The following is a 9,931-nucleotide window of genomic DNA, read 5'->3' as shown; positions in this document are numbered from 1 at the left end:
TGTTTTGTCTGCATTTCTTAGTCTTTTAGGTGTTTTGCCTTCTAAGAGGCGAAGACGCATGGGGCAGGAAGGAGCAGGCTGGGGCTGTGAGCCCTCGCGGGGTAAAGCAGAGCCCCGGGTTGTCCTGCAGACACACGTCCCACCCGACCCCACTGAGACCTCGCCTGGTCCCCGGCATAACTCTCCAGCCAAAGCTTTCACCTTTCTACTTTACTTGCCTGCATCTGCCTCCCTGCACCTTTAAGTCCCTCGCTGTCTCCAATTTACGGCGCCCCTCCTTGCTCTCGGCAGCCCCACGGGAGGTGCTGGATGCTAAGTGCTTCTCCGAGCCGGGCCCCCAATTGCAGCCAGTCTGACATTTCTGGCTTTTTTATTACTGCCGAGGGGGGATTTCTCCTCCCTTTACAACAGGAACTCACAGAGTGCCTCTGGGTGTGTTGTGACACGTTGGTCTGTGAATGCGATTAAATCCCTCTCGGTATTATGGGCAGCACTATCTCCTCAGAGACGGAGCCGCTCATCCTCTTTGGCCCATCTGAACTGCTCATGGGAGGTCACCAGTATCAAAACGGACTTTGCCACATGGTGGCGTTTAATATACATCTGTATCTAAATGTTCAAAATCTGAGATATTTTGCTTTTTCCAAGTGTTCATCCTCTAATCCCAGCGGACCCTCTGTCTCGACGCTGGTGCAGCCAGCTACTGCTGATTAATGATTATGCAGTTCTCCAGCAACTTGGAAATACTTGACTTTGCCTCGTACCTCAATATGCTCCCAAGACATGCATTAAACAGCAGAGTCATGGCTTATTGCCTGACTGTTAAGCCTTTTCCTAAAGCGATCCTCCCCAGTGCCTATTAATTGCTTTCACACAAATTCAGGTTTATTTGAATGTCCTCTGACAGTCTGTTGACTACAATTCTGCTCCACGTTTCCCAAGGTACTTTTGAACATTTACCTTCATCTGGGCTGGCTGTAGCTGCAATCTTTGATCCACATCATCTACTGGCTTTCTTGAAGGGTCTCAGTCTGACTTCAGAGGTGGGTGCACAGCTTCCCCAAAACTTGGAGTTGAGTAGAGGATGCTGAGCTGGGTAATCGGCCCTTAAAAGCCAGGTAGTCTTACTGCAACTGGGAATTTAAACCAGCATCCAATTTCATCCACTGATGATGATATTATTACTTGTGACACATTCGCAGATGGAGACCGAACTGAGGTGTTGCTTAAGCTAGGCACTGCCCACGCTCAGAGCGAGGGGATCTGCCTGGAGCAGCCTGCCACACAAATAGGAAGATGCAAGCAGTACTGGCAATATTAGCAGCGTTATAGAGAAGAGGAACTGAAAGGCCCCAGAGCAGTGAACCACGGCTCCAACCCCGGTCTCAAGTCCAGATGCAGCTAGTGCCCTCACTGCAGGCAAGCGCACACGTGTTGCGGTACAACTGTAGCCCACGTTGCAAGGCTGGCTGGAAGGGAGGTAAGCTCAGCATCTCGGCCAGGCTCTTGGGCGCCCTCGTGCCCTTCCCCTGGGCACTATGGGGTGCAACCAGCTTGAACCATAAACAGGCAAGCAGCCAGGAGCATGGGCAAGAGGCCCTGGGTCAGCCTGTTTGACTGCTCCGAACCTGCTCTCTGTGATACTGATGTAGTCCAGAGGAACAGCCCCAGATGAGGAGCTCAACCCCTACCCCAGCCTCTGATCATCATCTTGCTTTAATGCTGTTAGGGATTTAAACAAAGTATTTTTTTTTTTTTTTAAATAATGCCAGTGTTTCAAACATGGGGGATGGAAAATTGAACATGAAGCCACACTGAAGGTCATTCATACAAAGGCAGAGCAGACATTGTCTTCAATAATATTAAAAGGAAGACCAACCCTGCTGCGACAGAGCAAAAAAATGAATACTTCTTTTGATTGGAAAGAAAGTTTCTCCATGCCCAGTTGTGGTGCAGTGTTGCACAAAGGAGGCTGCTGTGGCTGGAAGCCATGAGAATTAATTACTTTGCTTTCTGAAGCATGTGCTGCTCTGTGCTGTTGTGCCAGCTTCAAGAATGATAAGCCCTCACCCAAAGAGGGCAGTTTTTTTCTTCTGCTGGGGGAGTTTTGCCTGTGTAAGTCACAGGAGGCTGCTGAGTTTTTGTTTTTTTCTTCATACATGGCCTAAGCTCGAACCTGAGCAGCACCACTTTCCTTTCAGATTCACAGACATGAATTTTATATTGTCCAAGGGAAGAAAATTTCACTGAACACCAGCACTCACTGAAGCACCGCAGTGTAACTGCATTAAGCAGTGGCCTAGAGAGCTCACTACTGTTGCAATGGTGGATTAGAGCATCGTGATGGATACAGGTTTTTGACAAATACAAATTTATCTCCAAGCCACCTACTCTGTGGATTTTGCTTTCAAGGGCATTTTAGCATCTAAACCAAGATGAAATACGTCTCTCACAGAGCACACGGTGGGGTGGTGGCACTGAAGGATGCCTTCAGCGCTTCGTCCTCAGCTGCTCAGCAACGAATCTTGTTCCAGAATCAGCTTCTTGATGATGTTTTTGGCCTTTAAGAGTTCTGAATTGCTTTGTCGAGTCTCTTGCTCCATTATTCAATTAGGAGTTTGGTTTTTTTTGTTTTTGTTTTTTTTTTTAAATATATAAGTGACTTGCAAACTGAAGTCAGAGGTTTCTGAAGCTTTTGTCTTCTGCTCACAAATGACTTCCAGGTGTCCCTTGGCAGGAGAGAAATGGTTTCACTCAATAAAAACACCACCCACCAATTCAGGATAGCTGCAGATGCTGCCACACTGACCTTCAACAAACAAAATTATACAGCATTTAAGTTTTCATTGGAGTGCTGACACTCCTTCTGGTAAGCAGCAATTCGCATCTCTCCCGAAGCCAGTGTTTGTGGCCATCTGCAGCTTCAGAACCATAACTCCTACATCTCCTCCTAACTTCAATTTTTTGGCAACAGCTGCTAATTTACCTAAAGAGTTGTCCTGCACCTGTGTCCTTAAGTTCTTCTGCAATTTTTACATGAACAGCTCCTGATGACTTGTTAGACTCTTTCAGCAATACTCAACTGTTTTCTGAAGATAGCAGAGACAAAATTGACATCTCCTTAGCATCCCGCACACCAAAGTCCTTAATTTATCTTCATATCTTTAGTGGTTTTTTTTAAATGTAACAAACGTAGGATTAAATACAAGTGACATTCAGATCCTGGCAGGCTTCCACCATTCATTTCTTGATGTGAGCTAGAACTCCTTACCAGACCATGCTTTGGACAACTGATTTTAATTTATTTCTCCTGAACAACAGTGATGTAATAAATAAATAAATAATAATGAAAAAAAGATTACCACTTGCACTCCTTAGTTCCTAAGCAAGCCAAGAAACAAAATCTTATGCACAAGATCAGCTCTTATTTGAAATGATGTGCTTCTTAATTTATTATGTGCAGATAGCAGTTTCTTGATTGACACTTACACTTGTTCAACACCAGATCAATGCTTCAAATAATATGACCCAGATTACCAGCTTCTGAAAGCCATTGCCATCCAGGCTGTCAGACAAATGTACGGGGTGGGAAAAAATTTATATATACACCCATATCCTATCTATTGCTGCCACCATTCAGAAAGAGGGATTGCAAACCCAGGGCTGCAACACATTTCTGTCTCTCAACCTTCCCCCTTCCACCTCCAGCTCTTTACTGGGGTTGCACAACCTATTAGTGGCTGTTTTCTGGCCTGTGTGTAGCAAAGTGGAAGCCTGACACAGTGGCATAATCAGAAATAAATGCAAGTGCACAGAATTGCCCTCCTCTTATTTGGGCAACGTACAGTTTACCACTGCTCACGGCCCAGCAGGGAACAGCTAAGAGTAAGCTGGCTTACCTTTTAATGCCTACTTGAGCACAGCTTGCAACTTCACAATACTCCTCTGAAAGGGGAAAGATTAAAGCTGCGCAGGCAACACAGCTGGTGAATTGGGAGTGCCGGCCCGGCCCTACAGATTTTGCCCACAGATGAATTTAGCTCAAGTCCAAAAAATAGCAGCAATGCAAGAAGAAAGGTATATATATCCTCTGTGAGTGCTCTTGGCAAGGCAACAGTACTGAATTAAAGATCACCAAATATAAAGGTCAGACTGTGTACAGTCCTCCCCTGGGCTGAGGGAGATGCCCAGTCCTGACCTGCTGCTTCAGCCCATGCCTAAGGGCATCCTCTGGCAGGGGGCTCCTCCTGCACTCTTCTGCAGGCCTAGCCCCTTTTATTCCACCTTGGTCCCCACAGCACATCTCTATGCGTAAAAAAAGCCATAAAAACAGAAGCAAGTTCTCTCTGGGCTTTTGTCTATGCAGGCATCAAGACCAAACTATTCTTAGATACCCTTCCCTGGGGTCAGAGTTGCTACCTTCTTGGTAGTATACGAACAATGGTTTTTCTGCTACTTTTTCCCCCCTAGACAAAACTCCTGCTTCCCCTCCCCCCCCCCTTCAGTAATATTCCCACACTTTTTTTTTTTTTTTAATGCAGCTAGAGGTCGTTATTAATTACACTGTTTCCCATACTCCATTTTCCTGCTCATTGTCCTCTGCTGCTTGTTGAGAACCTTATCTTTATTAGCTGGTCTTATCATGACTCGATTACACATTAACAGAAACTCTCCTTATTCAGCAGGATTTCCTCAGGATTGCATTGCTTCCAGCTTCAGAAAGCAGCTCTGAGGAGCAAGCCACTCCACTAGAGCCATCCTAGGAAGTTATTGATCTAATTTAAGACGCACGAGGGGACAAGAAAAGCTGTAAAATGACTTTGAGGAACTGGCAGGAGCAGATTTAGAGGACAAAGCATGCCTGTAGAGGAGCAAATGCATTAGCTTATGTTGTTTGCATTGGCATTAAATTATACAGTAATTATTTGGTTCTGGTGAGCTGTGCTCTGAGAGCAGCTACAGAGCTATCTACAACCCTGCAGCACAGGGATTGCATCCAGCTAAAATGTCCCCCTATCTACTTAGTTACTCAACCAAATAATACAGCTGTAGGGCCTATTGTTATCTGTCTGCTTTCACAAAATTAGACTATGATACAGTTCTTAAGAGACTTACTAGACCTTCAAGTGCTGTATCACCACACCACATACACTACTGATAAAGGATTTTTCCCCTTCAATGCTTCAATCTTGCTCAGGAAGGTTAAACAGCATCAGTTTTAAGGGAAGGATTTTGGACCTAGTTTTCTATTTCTTTCGCTTTTCCCTTATGATTGAGTATGAATTACACAAAAGAATCAGTTGCAAAGGACAGGGTGAGGGAAGCAAGAGACAAGGAAACGCAACGCAAGAGATGAGAAAATTGTTTCTTAGTTGACAGCTTTGTCAACCCCCAAAATACATCTCTTGAAGGCAATGCTCCATCCAAGGACCCCTCATGCAGATAAAACCTCGCAGTGTTAGACAGGGGGCTGCGACAGATACTCGAGGCAAGGAGTAGCAAAGCCCTGTTTGTTTAATGAGAGCTTTCCCTCCAGGCTTGAAGGAGTGGTATTGCTGTAATGACACAGCTCTTCCCACTCCCCTCTACTCCCAAACCCCAGCCTATGCACGTCTCATGGGGTGGCTCAGGGGAATAGAGATGAGGAGAAGGTTTACAGAATTCATTAGACATTCAATGGACCCAGCTGGAAAAAAATAGTTAACACTGAAAGCACAAAAGCTCTTCTTCTGAAATAGAAGCAGCAAGCTCCAAAAGCATATACAGAATTTGAGAACAATTGCTCCGAGTTTAACTAGTTACTTTCATCAGGCTATCTCAGAGAAAATGCAGCTAATACCTGGGAAACAGAGATGGATGTGAGCAAGGAAAGAGGTATTAAACTGGTTATCTCCTATGGGGGGGGGGGGGGAAAGGAAAGCAACTGGTAATTTACTGCCTGTACGACAGGCAATAGAGGCAAGAAAGATTATAAATTGCTGTAAAACCAATATTGCTACTGGGCCTATGATTTTAAGTATCAAGACTCCACTTCTGAAAATGGTTTGAAGCTCTTCTTTATATATGATGGCTGTCATGGTGGGTAATGGATGAAGAGTCCCTGTAACAACCTGCTCAGGCTTTGTAAATTGAGGAGGATTTACATTTTGAGGGTGGATAAGGTGAGTTCTGTATGAAGTTTTTCCTTTCTCTGCAGGGCTCAACCCTGGAGCAAGCACAGAGAACACATGCAGGTCTAATGTGCTACAACTGAGAGAATATTCCACAGAACATCCCTCCTGTGTTGAGGAATATTAATTTGGACCGAATTCTTCAGGCACAGTTTCAGATCAAAATGGGGAGGGGGTTGAATAAAATAATACTGTTCTAATTAAAATATTGAGGGGAAAAAAAAAAAAAAGATTGCAACTACCCCAATAAGAGCAGCAAACATGCTAGGGAGCTTTGACCATGAATGCAGAAACTCCCTGCCCAGAAGGTACAGGTTCTCAAGCATCACCACGTACTCCCAGCTCACAGAACAAAGCAAGACAAAGCTGTTGACAATGATTCAGACTAGACCTTTTTCCAAAATGCAAATTGTTTCAGGAAAGGGTTGGAAATTTCAAATTGTTCCTTATTGTAATGAAAAGTTACTACCAGAACACTTTCTGAAAAAGGTTACAGAAGCGTTGTCCACCAAAATGATATGGTTTCAACTTTTAGTTTCATTTGAGTTCTAAAAACTAACACAAAATGCTTTGTGTGTTCTAACCTAACTAAAAAGTCAATTCAGAAGTAAAGTCTTGAAACATTTTATCCTAATCAGTATCACCCAAATGAAATATTCTCATGTTGGAAAACTCCCTCCTGCAAACACTAATTTCTTTCTGATATTATTTCAGTGAAACCAAGCCAGGTTGCAGGCAAACTCAAGTCTGCTCTTCAGCTAGGGACCTGCCATTTATATACACATATACACACCTTTCCTTTCATATTAGAAGCTAAATTCCCCTCTACAGCATTCAGGAACAGCAGTTTAAATTCTGAGAGGCCTCCCCAGAAAAGGCTGCACCCTAGAGGTGCCAAACCGCAGCCTCCAAGAAGTGATTCAGCTGCATCTTCAGCCTTGTCTGCCCTACTCCTTTCAGGGTTGTATAACCTCACCAGCTTAGCATAGCTGCCTTCGGCCTAAAGAAAGAAATTCAACTGTCAGGTCATGCCAGACACTTCTCTCCTTCCTCTTCACTCAGTTCCCAGAGAGTTTTTGCATTTAGGTGTGCTGGTTTCCCATAGGAAGCTACTGCACCTGGCTATGTGCAACTTGGACTGCTACAGCCAAAACAGGCATTGACACAACTAGAAAGGAGTGAATCTTGTTCCCTATGAATAAGTGAAGACTATGTTTTTGAATATTGTTAAGAGAGCCGCAGAGTAGAAGGTAAGTAAGTATCACTGTACTCTGCAATCCGGAGCATTCTGAATTTCAGCAAGAGTTTGGATTGTTGCAAAATTCTTGCTCCCCTGCTCATGGGTATGTCCAGGATCTTCTCAGAATCCTGCAAGATTTAATCTCCGTTTTCTGAATTTACACAACACTAGGGCTGAAAGAACAATAAAGGTCTTTCTGCCATCAGCTGCATACAGCTTTGGGATGTTCGGGCTTCTTATTGCTGCCCCAGAATCTTTGCTGTACTTTTTTAAAACATTGATTAGATTTTTATCTTAAATTGCATACTCTGGGGAAGAAGAGCAAGACAGAACAGAGAATAGGACAAGACTGTAGCTTTCCTACTCATTTACACACATTAAACCCAAACCCTCTAACGTCTAGGCTTCCAATCACCTTTCTAGGAAACTTTCTAGGAAATGTTTTCATTTTCTAAATCAAAAAAAAAAAACAAAACTAATGTTAAGTTTCAATAAAATCCTTAGGATACGAATGAGCCCCCCAAAAAGATGAGGCCAACACCCAAGGTATGCACATTTCCATTTCCTTTTCACAGCTGCTGAAATTAGCAGCGAAAAACACAGACAATTCAGACTGAATAAGCATCTGTTTAAAAAGATGGGGAAAACAGTGTTACAAGACACAAGCTCAAGGCTTCTGTCTGCTGAAAGACTTACCTGTTTATTCCAGTTACAGTACAAATAGAGTCTCATCTCTCCCCCTTTACAGGGTTAAGGATTCAGCAAAGACAGGTGTTTTTTTTTCTTTGCAATCTGAAAGCAGATCATCACTTCTGGGCCCATATTGTGAAAAAAAGCACTTTGAAAAAACATTCTTTGGTCAGCCTATGAATACAACCCATTATCTTCTTTCTTTTTCATTCTAAAGTCCAGTTAAAAAGTCATTTGCCAACTTCTCGGTACCTTTAGATCCCTTCCTCCTAATTTTTTTTAAACCCCCCCCCCCCCCAAAGATTAGTACCTTATTAGACTTCACTACCTCATATACCCACTAACGTCATAGGCTCACAGTATTTTCATGAGAACAGCAGCAACAACAGAACCTTAGTTGCATTCCTCGGTCATGGTATTTACACCCCACGAGACAGGCTGTGATCACACACCGCTGTCAGAGCGGCAGGAAGCTCAAACACGTTTGACTGAGCTGGCTTGCAACGTTCTCCTGTGAGCAAGAGGGCACTACGCAAACCACAAACAAGTGCGATGGCCCCTCCAGCCTAATCCAGCAAGCAGGAGAGGCACACGGCACATTGCGGCCGGAACAGAGCACACGGGGAAGCCTCCTGGACTTTTCTCCTCTCATGACGCCAAAATGAAATATTGACACAATCACCTGCTAGAGTTTTTAAAGCACCAAATCTGAGGGGCTGAGAAGTCTTTTAGGGTTCATTAGAGCTAATTGACCAATTAATTTGAAAACAACAGGAAACATTACTACAAGGAAGTTTTCTACGTTTAACTGGCTGCTGCAAGGTGACCTGAACTCAGCCTGGAAAGCCTGATTGCTGCAGGCAGCCTGCTGACACCCCTGGTTACAACAGAGACCACCGGACCCTTACACAGGGACCTACCCATCGCCCTTCTATCCACAGCCAATCCAGGCATTAAACACACACACTCAACTTTTAAGAAATACATGCAAGTATTCAGATGCAAGAAGGTTGCTTGTCATGTTTTTGTTTTTAAACACGGCCTCCAATTTCTGTGACCTTCATCATGGGTAATATGTTGGTAATAAGTACTCTGGGGAAACTTGGCCTTGACAGCCAGCTCCAGCTTTAAAGGCATTTGCAAGTGTTTTGTCCTTAGGGCGGGGGGGGGGGGGGGGAACCACCTCCAAGCACTAGAATTAAGGTTTCTTCATCCTCACTTCCCACCCCCAACATCTACAAGATTTTGTAGAGGTCTTGCCAGCATCCTCACAGATCTTTTTATGCAACTTTTGCTCACAACCATTGTGATCACGCCTCCTAGACCACCTTGCAGAAGATAAAAGGATTAGGTGGTGTAGCAAACAGAACTCCAAAGATCACGCTTTAAAAAAACCCTAAACTGCCAAAATGAGTCTTTTCATCTTTTCAATTAAAAAAAAAAAAAAAGTACATTGTCATCTTTTAGACATAAGTACTTCCACTTAATATGCACACATTTAACTTCATTAATAGAACTACTAAAATAGAGTCTCAATCTGAATTTCAAGTTATACTGTTACTAATATCCATGGCCAAATAAAAATTTAAGGATGCACAAAACAAGAAAAGCTATTTACTATTGCATGCAATGGCAATGCTAAGAACATCTTTGCTGATATTAGTGCCCCACTATACTACAGCAAGTGCAAACTGATCCATCATCCTAATCCCTTCACAGGGCAGGGGGCAAGTGTGTGAATCATCAACATTTTAAGGATGAGCAGGAAGTACACAGATATGAGGCGGCTTGTCACATCAAAACCTTGAGACTGTAAATTCGTGTGCATTTC

The sequence above is a fragment of the Apteryx mantelli genome, chromosome 2, assembly GCF_036417845.1.
Source record: "Apteryx mantelli isolate bAptMan1 chromosome 2, bAptMan1.hap1, whole genome shotgun sequence".
In the NCBI taxonomy this organism is placed as follows: domain Eukaryota; kingdom Metazoa; phylum Chordata; class Aves; order Apterygiformes; family Apterygidae; genus Apteryx; species Apteryx mantelli.
The sequence above is the reverse complement of the archived record's forward strand: the minus strand, read 5'-3'. Positions refer to the sequence as shown.